The sequence below is a fragment of the Psammomys obesus genome, unplaced genomic scaffold (genome assembly GCF_907164565.1).
Source record: "Psammomys obesus unplaced genomic scaffold, mPsaObe1.curated_primary_1811, whole genome shotgun sequence".
Lineage (NCBI taxonomy): Eukaryota > Metazoa > Chordata > Mammalia > Rodentia > Muridae > Psammomys > Psammomys obesus.
Genome location: NW_026585895.1, coordinates 53,314,875 through 53,330,408, shown reverse-complemented (window position 1 = coordinate 53,330,408; position 15,534 = coordinate 53,314,875). Strand labels below are relative to the sequence as shown.

Here is a 15,534-nt window from a genome sequence, read left to right as displayed (position 1 = left end):
CTGTCTTAACTGAGGTCACGCCTCCAAAGGGTTCATCCAGTGCTGCTGTTCTAGAAGGATCTAAATGACTAACAGCAGCCTGTGTCCACAGTAAGTACTAACCCATCTCAGAGACAGAAAAACGGAGGTCCAGAGGGGTCCACACTGCAGCATCACAAGGACACAAGCATCTACCTGTAATGCTTGCTGCTCCATGTAGTGCCCTGCTCCATGCCCGACATCTCAACACGCACTGGCTCCCAGGATGCCAAAGGCTAAGGAGACCCAGGCTTAGAACCACATGGATCTTTGTAATGTCTTCCCCAGGCTCACAGACTCCTCCAAACACAAGCTTGGAAATCCAGGGCAAGCAGGAGTAGGCATTCCTCAGCCCCAGCAACCTGGTCTAGCCCTAATTAACCAGAAGCTTCCACACGGGTGGGGGCCCCTCTGCCAACCTCAAATGCCTCTAACAGTTTTTCCACAGAGCTTCGTAACGACTCACAGAAAGCAGGCGGCAGGATGGGGGTCCTCCACAGTTCAACATGAAGAAACTAAGGGAGGGGAGAAGGGAATGGCTGACCCAAGAACACTGAGGGTGACATACAAGAGACAGAAGGATGTTGTTTACAGTTAGTCAACAGAATGAGCAGTGGCCTGATGGCGGGCACCAGGCACAAGCCAAAACCTTGAGACTGCTACACGTATGTTAGCAAGTTCATTTGTCGAGTGTATCCTGTGGGTGTACATGAACAGAACTATGTATGTATATTGCTTATACACCTCCATGTGTGCTGCAAGCTCTCATGTGTGCTTTGTGTGCACATGGGGTGAGGAAGAGATACAGGAAAATCATCTTGTAAGCCACTGCTCATTCTACAGACACCAGAGCAAGCCAGGCACTGGCTGTTCTGGGAAACTGGGCTCAGAGAGTGTCACATGCACTGTCCCATTGGATTCCAGGCCTCACTGTCTGTCTCTCTGTGCATGCTGCTAAGCAGGAAAAGAGAAACGCCCTCATTTATACGAAGCCCCCAACAGGAACACACTCCCTGGGGTTCCTTTAGGCTGTTCTGTACTCAGTAGCAATTTTCAAAGGGAAAACACCAAAGCAAAGGCTTTTTTTTAATGCTCAGTGGGCGGTGGGCTCAGTCCACAGCTGTGTGTGTGTCTGGGCCTCCTGTCAGCGTCTATATTTCAAGGGCTGAAACTCAGGAAAGTAATGATGGGGAATAACTGGAGTCCTCTGTGTTTGCTCAGACAAGTCTCAAAGGGCTGATATGCAGCTGGCCCTAGTGGTGGCTCCCACCAGCCTGCTCTACAAGGGGCCTTTCACAAATAACAAGCAAAACGGCTTTTGTTATTATTTTTGGCTTTAAGGGCTCTAAATATTTAGGGGGAATAAAAATTAAGGTAATACTATGTCCTTTTAGGTACTCAACAGAATGCTGGAAATGCAAGCCTTGAAGGGTTTGGCCAGTCTATAGCACACTAGCTGTCCTTCTCCTATGCTTCCTGAGGCAGGCATTGCTCATCAATTGATATACATTTTCCCATGAGCCAACACAGGCACTGAACATTAGCAGAGTCCTAAGATGGCATCAGCCATAAGTTGTCACAGCTCAGAAGCCACAACCTGCCAAGGCCTCATTCCCACAGGTGGAGACCAAGACTCCCAACAGGTAGATAGATACAGGTGTTCCACATCCATGCATCTGTCCGTAGTCCCAGGGAACAGTTATCAGCTCTACACCTGGCCTAAGCCTGGGTACACATAACTTGCTGCAAGAGGAAAGCCTAGCAATGTGTAGAGAACTCAGCTCTAGGGCCACGGCCAGGCAGGCAGGGCAGGCAGTTCCTTTAATGGCTTAAACATGACCAACTATTCTGGGATGCCCTTCCCTCCATCCTAATGTGCTATGTGCCTTCCAAGTGGCACCTGTGAACGGAGGAGAGAGATGACTCCAGTGATCCCAAGCAGGGACCTCCGAGACATACACAGGATCCTGAGTGAGCCATGGCTTAGGTCAGGGCTGGAGGCTTCAGGTGAAGCCTGATGAAGGGTAAGCACAGAACCGGCTCTTGAAGAAGAAAAGCAATTCAACGACCCCAACCCCCACAGTGCTTCTGATGGCAGCCTCCAGCTCTCCGACTAGACAGCCAGGTGTCCCCAGGGCTAACACTCTCAGCTGACCATCAAAAGCCTCCCTGCCAGGGCCCCCTGGGGACTTCTGAGCAGGAAAATGTCAAATGATGACATTTTCCCAACTTTCATTTCCGCCTCCCAGCTGTGTCCCTGATAATAAGTGGAGACACCCCCCACTTCTTCCCTCTCTGCTCAGACAACCAACTCCACTCTCAGTGCTATCACTCACCCACCTCGAAACTCAAGCCTGTTTGTGTGCTGGGGTAGCACAGGACCAGGAGGGCGAGATCAAAGCCCATGAGAACTGCCCTTCTGCAGCAACAACTGCATCACCCACTCCCAACGATGGACTCACTGAGCGTTCCGTGATATCCACCTGGGTCTCACATGCAAACACAGACAGTGGGCACTGAATGGAGTGAGCAACCTAGAGGACAGTGACAGTCAGGGTCTGAGTCATGGATGCAAATCTTGGCTCCACCCTGCCCACAGGTCCAACTGCCCAGACACTAGCAGCTTACCAGCCCACACATATGATGGAAAGCAGACCCCATCCCACCTTGTCCCACAGTGTCTGGGGTCCAGGAACCTACATTTGTTGCCACGGTCCTATGTGGCTGAGATGTGCACCCTTCTTTAGAGAACAGCTGACACTGGTCACATGACAAACTTGGTCAAAGAGAAATGCCCAGAGCACACACCCAGATTGTCCATCTCTGGGCACCTTGCAGAGACAGAGCACCCAAAAGAACACATACAGGAAATCAGTACCTTCCAGCTGGACAGCAAAGCACAATGACCAGGAAGAACCTGAGGAAAGAAGAGGGAGTCTAGAGGCAGATCTAGGTCAATGGGAGAACTATCTCCAGGCATCAACAAGCCTGCTTTTCCCCAACTGCAAAGCGACAAATGACATTTTGTCCTGTGAGGCCTGAGCAACCTAAGCACCAGCAAACCAGACTTCAAGTTTTAGGCTTATAATCTTGCCCAGGCCAAAGTGACAGGCAGGCAGCAGGCAAATGCATTCCCTGAGGACAAAACTACCCCATCTGCCCAGAAATGACAAAAATGTCCCTACTTCAGGCATAGGAACTAGGCACTTGTGTCCCATCACTAGTCTGGGCATTCTGGTCCCAACAGACGCAGACGGCTTTTGCCACAGCAACTCAGTCTGATGAAACAGATGCCACAGAAATGGGGTATACTCACCCTGGTGACTACTGCAGGGCCCTGGCCCTGAAACCAGAGCCCCGTTTTTCTCTGCACAGAACTCATAGCAAATGCCTAAGAGGAAGGAGCCTGGGTGCTATTGGGGTCTGAACACTGGCTGCAAATCTGAGGATGTGTCCTGAGAACATTTTTGGAAGGTAGACGTCACCTCCCAGTACCTTCCCAAAAGGATCAACATACCCCAAAAAAGGGTTAGTAAGAGACATTTTGTGCAGTTGCTTGGACAGCTAGAAAGAGGCAGAGAGGGTGAAACAGGACAGTCAGTGGGGGAGCCTGACCTTGACCCCGGTTCCAAAGGGGCTTTAAAACTTAGGGCTTTTCTCTAAAGATGATTGAGCTTCTCCCTTGTTTGTGCAGTGATCTAGGCCCAGAAGTGTCCCCTGCAGCAGTTTCCAAGTACTAGAGATCTGGCAGTTTCTAATTTTATGACCCAAGGACACCAGGAAACAGAACAGAGTGCATTCCCAGCCAGGGATTCTGGTCCCCTCAGGAAATGATGCTTTAAGGGGGACCACTGAGGCAGAACGTGCTTGGAAACACACTGCATGTGAAAATGACAGCTTCCAAAATGTAGAGCAGACTGGACGACATATACAAGTCAGGGCTGAGGAGATAACTCAGCTGTTAAGAGCACTGCTGCTTTTCCAGATGACCCAGGCTTGGTTCCCAGCACCCACATGGCAGCTTACAAATGTCTGTAACTCTAGTCCCAGGGGATCTGACATGCTCTTGTCACGTCCATGGGCGCTGTATAAACATGAGTCACAGATATGCATGAAGGCAAAACACTCATACACATTAAAAAAAATAAAGCAAAATACATGCTCATTGAAAGAGCTGACACCACACAACGTGTCAGCAGTCACTAAGGAGAAGAGAGTCCTATCTGTCCTTGATTGAACCTGCCAGCTAACACCCACACCCCACATCGTATACCTTATAGATGTAAGCCCTACACAAACCTCCCCTAAACACACTATTCAAACCCAAGACACATATCCAAGCCACAAAACAGGACACCAACTCAATCTCAATATGCCATGGCTACCACCATTCCAGAGTACAACAGTGTAAACCCAGGGGTCCAGGGCTCACTCTTGAGAAACAAGAAATATTCTAAAAAGAAATCAGACTAATTTGAAATGAGCTAGCATGTGAAGCCATGCCCCTTAAGGTTCCAGGTGGCTAGCATGTAAAAGTCAGACGTTAATATAAGTGAGTGGACACATGGATGGGTAGATGAGCAAGGTGGGTATGTGGGTTGATGGATATATGGGTACGTAGGTAGGTAGGTGGGTGGCTAGATGCACAGATGTGTAGATTGGATGGATGGAAAGGTAGGTGAGTGGGTGGATATATGGGCAGATGGGTGGACAGGTGAATGTTTGTATGAATAAGTAGCTAATACATGAAAGATGGATGGGAAGGTGGATGGATGGATGGATGGATGGATGGATGGATGAGTGGGTGGGTGAATAGATGATTGTGCAGATACCCATTTGCCCAATGGATGGATGAGTAGGTGGATAAGTGGGTAGTCAGTAGATGCATGGATGATGGATGAGATTTTGAGTAGATGATCAGGTAATAGATGGAAGAATAGATGAATGTATGGATAGTTGGATACAGAGATGAACTTATGAGTGCATGAGGTAGATGGATAGATGGATGGGTAATTGGATAATTGGGTGGATGGGTAGATGAATGGATAGATAGCAGGTAGTGGATAGAGATGCATGGATAGTGGATGGATGAGCAGCTGGTGGATAGAAAGATGGATGGTGAATAGCTGAGTGGATAATGAATGAAAGGATGGATGGATGGATGGATGGATGGATGGATGAATGACAGGTAGAGAGATATATGGATAAGTGAATAGAGAGATAGATGGCTGCATGGGGTAGGTGAGTGGGTGGATGGATGGATGGATAATTAGATAAGCACATAGATGGATGAATGGGTGGATGAGTGACTAGTGGGTAGATTGCATGGATGATAGATAGGTTATTGGATGGATGAGCAGGTAGTGGGTAGATGGATAGATGGACAGATGAGTAATTGGATGATGTGGGTGTAAGAGATTAGCAAAAGAAGTTTCACTCTCTTAGTTTTTCTTCTGTTGCTGTAATAAAATGCCCTAACAAAAGCAATTTAGGGGAGAAAGGGAATATTTTGGCTCACAGTCCATCATATTGCAGAAGTCAAGGCAGCAGAGGTCGAGGCAGCAGCATGCTCTCAGAAAGCAGAGAGCATGAATGCTGGTGTTTAGTTCACTTTACCCATTACACAGTCCAGGACCTCTGCCCAGATGCTATTTGAGCCCATAGTAAAAATACCATATCAGTTAACCTAATCAAGACAATGCCTCATATGCATGCCCAGTGGCTAATAATCCCTCAAGTATGCCTGGAGGCTTGTTTCCTTGGTGATTTCAGATTCTACCAACTTGACAATTAACACTAAGCATCACATCATCTGCTAAATATGACCCAGTTCCCCTTCACAATTCTGAGAACAACCACTTACTACATGCTTAGAAGTAGGCTTAGCATAGGTAGATAATGTTTAGATAGATAACGAGAACTAGAGAGAAAAGGACACTGCCTCAGGTCAGTCTGTGTGGTCCTAACATGTGTCTACTGACCTGAACTGTGCAGTCCATGCGGTTCAGTCTACTAGACTGAACTATGCGGTCCTAGCATGTGTCTACTAGCTGTACCTCACAAGCCCACAAGAACTAGCTGCTGGTAGCCAAACCTCTCCTGGTCACAGCTGAAGACCCTCCAGCCTTCCTTGTAGTTACTGAGATCTACCTAGTAGACAGAAGTAGGCATTAAGAGATTCACCTGCAAATTACCTTTGTGACACCTCCCTGAACCCACCGTGACCTCAAAAGCCTTATGTTAAAAGTGGTAGGGCCACTATTCACCATTGGCCTGGATTGGCAGATCTGTGTGAAGCAGTCCCATCCCCTCTGCCATGTTTTGCTCACCCACAATCCTCCGTAATGTCCAGTCATCTCCTATGGATACTGCCACAGTCCAGAACTGTCACAGAAGAACTGTATGTCACCAGGGCTATATACACACAGCACCTTGATCTCTCACTGTAACCCTAACTGTGGCTCTTCAGCTGTCAACTCCTTCATCTGGACCTCATTGAGCACCATCCATCCAATCAGGCAGAAGCAATTAGAACAACAGCACTGCACTGCCCCAGCAAAGCAGCTGTCCTCAGAAGGACACAAGATTGCCAGGATACTGGCTCCTCGGAGCCCAGGCTGAAGACAGTGTACTAGAGCTGGGGAGAGACTGTGTGATCAAGAGTGTCCTGTACCCAACTCTGCTGTCATTAAGGATCAATAAGCAGGAACTGCTCAGACCTAGCCCAAGCAGCACACTTTCCTTATCAGCCACCACCACTCATCTGAACGCACGCATGGGAAGAGCCAAATGGCATGATTATGAAACTCATTTGAATATGTTGCCCCGGAAACTCACCTATCTGCTGTGGAAATCTGCAGCCCACACTGCTGCATATTCAGGGGCAAATCACCATAAATTGCTTTCCAAGCCCAGCCCACATACCCATCCTGTTTTCCCCTTTTTCTAAACATCAAAAGCAAGGTCAGGAAAAAACTTGGCGGTGCTGTCTTTGGAATGACAATCGGCCAGCGAGAAGTGATTAATTATGAAACGTGTATAATCAGAGCTTTGCACTCAAGCTTCCACCAGGATGAGGCTGGAAAAACAAAAGCAAACAGACGCAGCCATTTCTCATCCACAGCAAGTATTTTGCCTGAGTTGTCATGAAGAAACACTGGTATGTTTCTTCAAGGGATTCAGCAGGTTGGGGAAGAAAGGATAAGGCAGCCCATGGACCCCACAGCAGCCGAGTGGCAGAATGAAAAATGGCACTAACTCAAGAAAAGTGAGGCACAGCAACTTTAAGTAGAGTATATTAAAGCAATACCTGGCCATCCTTAGAGGAGCTGGGCAGATGGACGGATGCATATATGCATGGATGCATGGATGGATTCATAGATGCTTAAATTCAAGGATGGATTCATAAATGAATAAAGAATGGTTGGGAGGGTGGATGGATGGATGGATGGATGGATGGATGGATGGAAAGAAGAGAGAAGGGGGCTCATAGATCCCTCTGCCAAGCCCTCCTAATGAAGGAAGAAGATAAGAAGATGAAAATTTGAGGGCTTCTTTGGCCTGCAAGCCCAAGGTGGATAACCCAGACTTGAAGATTTCCACACTGCATTCTTCTGTCTACACATACACACACACATACAGAGGATGGCTGCTCTATTTTGCACTGAGAAGAGCAGAGACAATATGTCTTCACCAAGACCTCGTGGCTGTGAAGGCCTGCCTGAGCCTGGCTATGGCTCAAAGTCCACATCCTAACCATGCAGGAGCCTGAGGGTAGATACAGATATCTCCTGGGAAGTGGAGAACAGCCCTAACCTGGAGGGTCTCAGCTGGCTACAGTGTTGGAGGCAGCATGCTCCCCTTCTAAGTCTGTCCCACTCCTAATTAGGAACAGATCCAGCCTGGAAGGTCCTCTTGATCACATCTTGTCCATGGCACAGAAAGACTAAAGGCAGAAATGAGCCACTCACAGAGGTAGTTGGGCAAAAGACCCAAGAGATGTCAGCTGTGACAGAGACTAACCACAACTGTGGGATTTGGATGGAGAGCTGGTCAAACATGGCTCCGACCTTCATATCCAGCTAATTCCTGGCAAGAAGTGGCGGGGGCAGGGCCTAGTTCAGCAACCCCCGGCTTCCTCCCTATGTTGAGAGCTCCTGCACCCCAACCTCTTTGTGTCTGCATGGCTATACTGGCTTGGGGTACACAGTATAACTTCCCCACCTCTTTGCTGGGAGGTGGGCAAGCTGAGGGTGGAGTGGCCACAGTTCTCACTATTTCACATCTGCAATCAGTCAGCCAGGACAACTGCTTCCCTATACGAGAGGGATCTAAGGTGGATGGGGACATGGGCCTAGGAGACTGCAATGACAAACCAGCTTTCATCTTAGGAACCTGGAAAGAAAAAAACTTGAAGGAAGAGACCTATCTGTCCTCCTAAATGACAGTAAGAAGTGGGCATATGTCCCTTTCTGGGGCAGCTACTTTCAATAGAGAGGTTCCAAAGATCTCTATTAGACAGGGACAGTAGCTCAGATGGAAGCAAATGAAGGATGCAGAAGTACATTAATACTCATTAAGTGCCTGCTATTTGCCAAGCATATTATAGAAACCATTTTAATTAAGTTCAGATTGTAAATAAAACTGGCTCAGAAATATAAACTAGGAGAAACATAAGACCTGGGCTCAAGTCTTGCCACTGACGGACTACACACCTCACAGAACACATGCGTAACCTCCCCCCTACTCCACCCACTGCCTATGCCCAGGCAGGCATCACTAATCAATCCTGGTGCTCTTTCCTACTAAAACCAGGGCTACCCCTACATAGTACACCCTTTGCAGTGTTCCCAGCAGCCCTTGCTATCAGACATGTAGTATATAATAAAGAAACTGCCTACTTGGGAAGCTCTTGGGACAGAAGAGCCACAGGGTTCACCTGAGCACTGACCAGATCCACAAAGCTCTTGAGTAGTGCATATCTGGGACAGCACCAGACAGGGCTGGGTTGTAGCAACCCTACCAGAATACTGCAGCAAAATCCTCAAGAGGAAGGAGCTGGCTGCCATCTGGTCCACACCCTTCAGTTAACAGACAGGAAACCTAAAACCAGCTCGGGAGATGACAACAACCAAGAGGCCACCCAACAATTTCCAGGCAGAACCCAGTTTAGGAGGTTCTGCTTGCAGCCCGAGGCTCCTGTCCACTGACATCATCTGTGTTCAACATGACGGGGGCACTGTCACGGCCTGCTGCCAACTCCTTGTAGGGAGTGCCAAACCCTAATGAGGCAGTGCCTCCATTTACAAAGGAGCCACTGAGGCCCAGGGAGTCCTGCTGAGAAGATAGGAGTCAAGGCAGGCCATACACAGCCCTCTGAGGACAGGACCCCACTCTACCCTTTCTTGCCCAGAAAGGCCAGCTGTCCATCCAGATGTGAGAATGATGACAGTGGCTGGTGGAGAGGCGCAGTCTCCTAAACCACAGCATGGTCGCTGAGTCAGGATCTGCAGCCCAATGGAGGATGGAAAAGCCACCAACCTCTGGCCACCCAGCCATGACTGGCACACTCACTCATCCCCAGATACTCGCTACCCCCGAGTCTGAGGTAACCTGCAGGGGTCACCAGGTTTGCAGTACCCTCTGCTCAGCTGCAGGAAAAAGCAAGCACAAACAGGTGCAGTCAAACTAGGCTGTCCCCAAGCCCAGGCTGAAGATACCCCACTACATCCTCCACATGATATGACAAGACAGACAAGACAGACACGAGGTTCTACATCCAATAGCATGAGTCCCTGCCTGGAGGGACAAGGTTTGCAAAGAAAGCTGGCAGCCTGGCCTCCATGCTGACGTGGGTCCCAGAAACAGCTCTGGGTTTGGCAGGGGACTATGGTCCTAACATGACCCTCTCCCACCTGAGCTCAGTATGGTGTCTTGCCCTCTCCAGAAGACTCCCAAATCAGATGCTTTCCCCTCGAGCCCTTTCCCTCCTCTTTATGACACCGACACAGGCAGCAGCTCAGGTTCCCTCCCCAGTTCACATTTCCCACACACAATCCTCTGAGCAGGGGTTACCCTCCTCCATTCCCCAGAAGAGCAAACTGAGGGCTAGGGTGGACTCTTCTGCTGGTGACAAAACTGTAAGAGGCAAATTCAGAATGAAGCCCTGGCCAGTGGCTGGTTTCAATGTCTTCCATAGGCACCTTCTGTTTCAATAAAAGCCACTTTTCCCCATCCAGGTCCTGGAAGGGTGAGGGGAGCAGCTGTGCCTGGGGCTTGCATGGCAAGAGCACCTCACAGCTTGGCCACCCCTGCCCATCCAATGCTCCCACTCCATACTCCAAAGAGTATGCATGCTCAAATGCTTTATTCACACATACATATGCTCTCACACACATAAACACAAACGTACAGACACACTCAAACAAAGCTCACACAGACACACACCAACACACAAACAATTCACACATAGCCACACCCAGGAATATAAGCTCACACTCTACACACACTCTGAGAGACTAGCTCACATAGGCAAGCACACACAAATAGACTAGTTCACTTACATGATGTACTAGTTATTGTTGTGACAAAGTATCTGGCAAAAGCACTTTTAGGGAGTATTTGTTTTGGCTCTTGGTTGTAGGATACAATCCATCGAGGCAGACAGAAGTCATGGTGGCAGGGACGTGGGGCTGCTGGTCACATTGGGTCTGCAGCCAGGAGTCAGGGATGGATAGATGCTGGAACTGTGGAGGCTGTTTTACCCTTTTTACTCAAGCCAGGGCCCCAGCCCCTGCAAGGTACCACTCACACTCAGAGTGTCGCCTGACCTCCATTAAGCCAGTCTAGAGAAGACCTTTCGAACACGCCTAGAGGTTTATCTCCTAGATGATTTCACACGCTATCAATCTGAGAATTAGTATTAACAATCACACAGAGGATTCGACACCCTCTTCTGGCATCCATGGGCCCTGGACACACATGTGGTACTCAGACATGCATGCAGGCAAAACACTGGTGTATAAACTTAAGTTTTTATTTATTTCATGTGGGGGAGGGGGAGGTATTGTGCCCGCATGTATATCCATGCACCACATGTGTGCTGTGCCTGCAGAGGCCAAAAGGGTGCATCAGATCCCATGGAACTGGAATTGCAGACCACTGTGAGCAGGCAGGTGGCTGCTGCCTACTGGGAATTGAGCCTAGGTCCTCTAAAAGAATAGTCTTAACCACTGAGCCATTTCTCTAGTCCCCATACACAATTTATTTAAGGGACTGAAGGAGGAGAAGATGGCCACAAGGAAGCAAAGGCCAACGCTGGGCTGGTAGGACCTTCTGTAGCTGGAAGGACTCCTTAGAGCCTTAGGAAGGAGTGAGGCCCTCCACATCCCAACTTTAGAATTCTTGCCAGAATAACTTATTTTCCTTCAGTGCTGGGGACGGACTCCAGGCCTTATGCTTGCGAGGCACTCATGTGCTACTGAGCTACACCCTGGCCCAGTTCCTTGTTTTTCATGGCACCATGGTTATAGTAGCTTATTTGGCTTCCAGAAGACAGTAGCTTAAAGGTGAGGGTCACCAAGACTGAGGCCCATCCTCTAGGCCAGATAAGCAGCTTACTTGTCTAGCATATAATGCCCTTCCTTCCCAGGATGACTCCCAAGCACCACTCCAGTCCCCAGACCCTGTCAGCTCGGCGGGGACCCTTCCCTTCTTGTGCTGTGGGATGCTTGGATGCCCATCTACTCCTTACACAGATGGACACCACCACCTGCTCATCTAACAGCCCCTGGAGGCTTAGAGGGAGCCCTAGTGATTGATAAGCACGACTCCACATAAAGCCTATTGCCAGTAAGCTACATGTTAGAACAAGTACTCAGAGTCCACAGAGATGGCCTGTGGGCAACAGTGAGAAAGCACAGTTGAGCCAGCTGCAAGACACGCAGTCAACTGCTGACTGGTATGCAGGCACTTAAAAATTCACAGGAACATACTGGAACAATGTGTAACAAGAACACACTCTCCTGCCTCACGCACCAGTCCAGCTGATGGACAGGCGCAGGAAGGGATCAGCAGAGGGGTCCCCCAGGGACACACTGCAACCTTTGGCAATGAGCTCCCATCTGAGGACCTGCAGTCAGCTGGGGGTGACACTATGTGCCCATCTAACCAGAAGACCCCAGACTCCATTCCACTCTGAGGTTTAAGCACATCCCTCACCTGAGGCTTACAGGCAACTGACAACTCTCCTTCAATCGACTTTAGTGACTCTCATGGCCAAGGAGGGAATTCAAAGTCAAGTGAGATTTCAGACTACCAGCTCCAAAGCCGATTGAGACAGTCAACCACACGACCTCTCGGTCATTCGCATATGCCTCTGCATATATACTCAACAAAGCCACCCACTTGAGTATTACAGGTTCCTCACTCAACCATTGATTATGTGGCACCTGCATACTTGTCCTACCTCCAGGTGGAACACAAGACTTCAAGCCCAGTTCAGAGGCCACCCAGCAATGAAGCACTTCCTCCTGTATGTGAGTCCTCTGCCCTCTGCCCTCTGCCCTTGGGCCCACATGCTATGTCCAGCCACAAGGCCACCACTTCCCAGAAAGTCAACAGATGCTGGGCAACAGGGCCATATCTCCATGCAAGAGCTAGTTTTTACCTATAAAGCTTGTCAAACTATCTACACAAAAGAATTTTTTCCTATAACTATCAGAAATCACCTGGAAATTAGACTTGAGATTAGCCTTGTGGTAGACCCAGTGTGGATGGTGGTGCAGGAGAGCTGTCTCCGCCCCTCACCACCAGCCTGGGCTGACCAACAGCTACCACCCAGGCTCAGAGTCAAGGCTTTTAGTTGGCCCACTCCAACATCTCCTCCATCTAAGAGTTTCTAGAGTGCATGAAGGGGCTAGTCCTACACAATCAAAGCTACAGGATCTCCATGACTCTAGGCAACAGCAGGATAGAGGAGAAGAGTCTCAGCAAGGGTCCAGTCTTGATGGTGTAGCAGAAGCCAAAGGCCTTGAACCAGACCAATGACTCACTGCAATGAGCATTTGCATGTAAAGTTTTTTAGGCAATAGGCTATACTGTGTAACGCAATGCAGCTCCCAATGTCACTACAATGAACAAATATATGATGGAGAGGCAGGAAAGATGAAGGATCAGAGCAGTGAATGTGCAGTGGAACTTGAGTTTTGACAGTTGTGATGGGCTGAGAGAAGGTTACCCAGTAGGGTCTGCAAAATGGTATGCAACAGCCTGGAGCTTGAGTGAACAGTGACAGGATGTTTCACATGAAGAGTGGTCCATTTACTGGGTTGGACCTCCTCGAAAGACCTCCATGGTCCATGCTTCTCCTGGAAGCCAAGCTGGTCAGTGGACTATGCTTTGGCAGAGGATCATGTTGGTGTCCAAGAGCCGTATTGCCAATGGAGACCAAGCAGAGGTCCTGGTGCATGCTGATACCAGAGACCAAGTGGATGTTCATGGACTGTGCTGTTGCCAGAAGTCATGCAGCAGCCCAGGATCCATGCTCCACTGACTGAGAAGGGCAAGGAAGCTACTTTGGCAGTGTTATTGATGACTACAGATGTACAGCTGAGAAAGAAGAACATAAAGGGCTTCTGTAACAACGCCTACCTCCACTCCACTCCCCCAAAAAAGTGACAGCCTAGAGAGGAAACCATCAAGGAGGACTTTTTAAAAATGTGATAAGGATACTGAGGCGTAGCTCTCCACAGTTGATGGCTTCTGGGGCTACAAGTGGAGGAGGACTCAGCTTCCCTTAGGGGCCTGGACACTGGCAGTTTGACCATGTTCCAGGTGAGGATATGCACACCACAAAATGGACTTGTGGTGGTTTTCTGTTTGTTTGCTTGCTTGCTTGCTTGCTTGTTTTGTTTTTCTTTTTATTTCTTCTTTTTTTGCAGGGGTGGGGAGGTTATGGGGGGGTGAGATATGAGAGGGCTGGGAGATGAAACTGGGAGATCATGGTGCATGATGTGAGATTCTGAAATAATCAATAAAATATTATGTTAAAAAAATAATCTATAGACCCTGGCATGGTGGTGCACGCTGTTAATCCTAGCACTTGGGAGGTAGAGGCAGGCAGATCTCTGTGAGTTCGAGATCAGCCTGTTCCAGGACAGCCAGGGTGCTTGCTACAGAGAAACCTCGTCTCGGGGAAAAAAAAAAAGAAAGAAAGAAAGGAAGGAAGAGAAAAAGGAAGGGAAAATCTATAAAAGCCAGAAGCACACTTGGTGGCACACAACCTAGATGACTGTGATAACAAGTTGTTCCCAACACCCACGTTGGGCTGCTCACAACTGCCTGTAACTCTAATTCCAGAGAACCCAGTGCTTTCCTTCTTCTGAATGCTCAAGGCACATGGATGCATGCACACACATACAAACACACAAATAAATGTTTTACAAGTATTTTTTAAACAAACAGAGAAAAAAAATCATGTGTAGCTTTCTATTTAAAGAATTTAAAGATAGCCAGCCTATTCTCTCAGACCTACAGGCCTCAGCTAGTATGAGTGGATGAGAGTTATTGGTATGACAAACTGCAGGGCCCAGCCAGACAGCTTGATGGGCACAGCAACCCACCCACTAGAGAGTCTACGCTGACCTCAGGCTTATACCCATACCTTGTGTACCAACCAGGACCGTCTAAGGGACACCACGCTGCTCTCCCTGTGTCCACATCTCCAAAGGATCCACTTAAGGCACACAGGCTCTTCCTGTGACCACCACGATAAGGGCTTCTAAAGCATTTGAGCCTTTCCGAGGTTTGCCTTCAGAGGAGAGCAAGGTACAGTCTATGCGCACCAAATCCTGCTAATGGCTTCTGAACCACTGCCTTCTTGTGCTAACTCCAGGAACGCCCTGAGGTTCTCCCTGCCACAAGACCATTCTGCTCAGGGCAGCCTTCTGCATGGCTGTGTCACGCTGGGACTGGGCACCGTGAACACACTCCCATCTGCCACTTCAAGGTTTGGGTGGCTCAGCGTTCCTGTCACATTGATGAGCAGTCCAGCACAGTCAGGTACATCTCCTAGAGCGCTCCAACCCCAGAAAGGTAAAAGGCCCAATGACCACTGTGCCCTGTGGCTAACACATGCAGCCCTGATGTAATTAATTGCTTGTCACGAGGCTCAGACAAATGTCACACACTGGTGCACGTGGTCCAGGACGCAGACAAGTTCCCTGTGTAGCTGTCCTCTAGAGGTAAAGCTAACGCATCACAGTAGTGTTCTTTGAACTGCTCCAAGCAGCCATGTGATACTCTGAAACGAGCTATCCCAGTCAGTAGCCAACTACAGCCCAAGAAAGAGGCAGGTGCTATACACCGGCTCTCAGACCTCAAAGGCCTGCACAGTCCAAGAATTCTCTCACCTAGTCCAAGAATCCTTTGAAGAGCTGCCACAGAGCACATGCCTACTCCACAGGCAGAAAGAACAAGAGACATATCATCTGCCCTCCATGGGGCAGCTGCCCCTAA

At 48.9% G+C, this 15,534-nt stretch overlaps 1 protein-coding gene across 2 annotated transcripts in view; it reads right to left on the bottom strand.

Moving 5' to 3' along the window:
* The window catches only part of Vav2 (vav guanine nucleotide exchange factor 2), a 162,026-nt gene that overhangs the window by 76,049 nt on the left and 70,443 nt on the right, over positions 1-15,534 (bottom strand). The window lies entirely within an intron of this gene.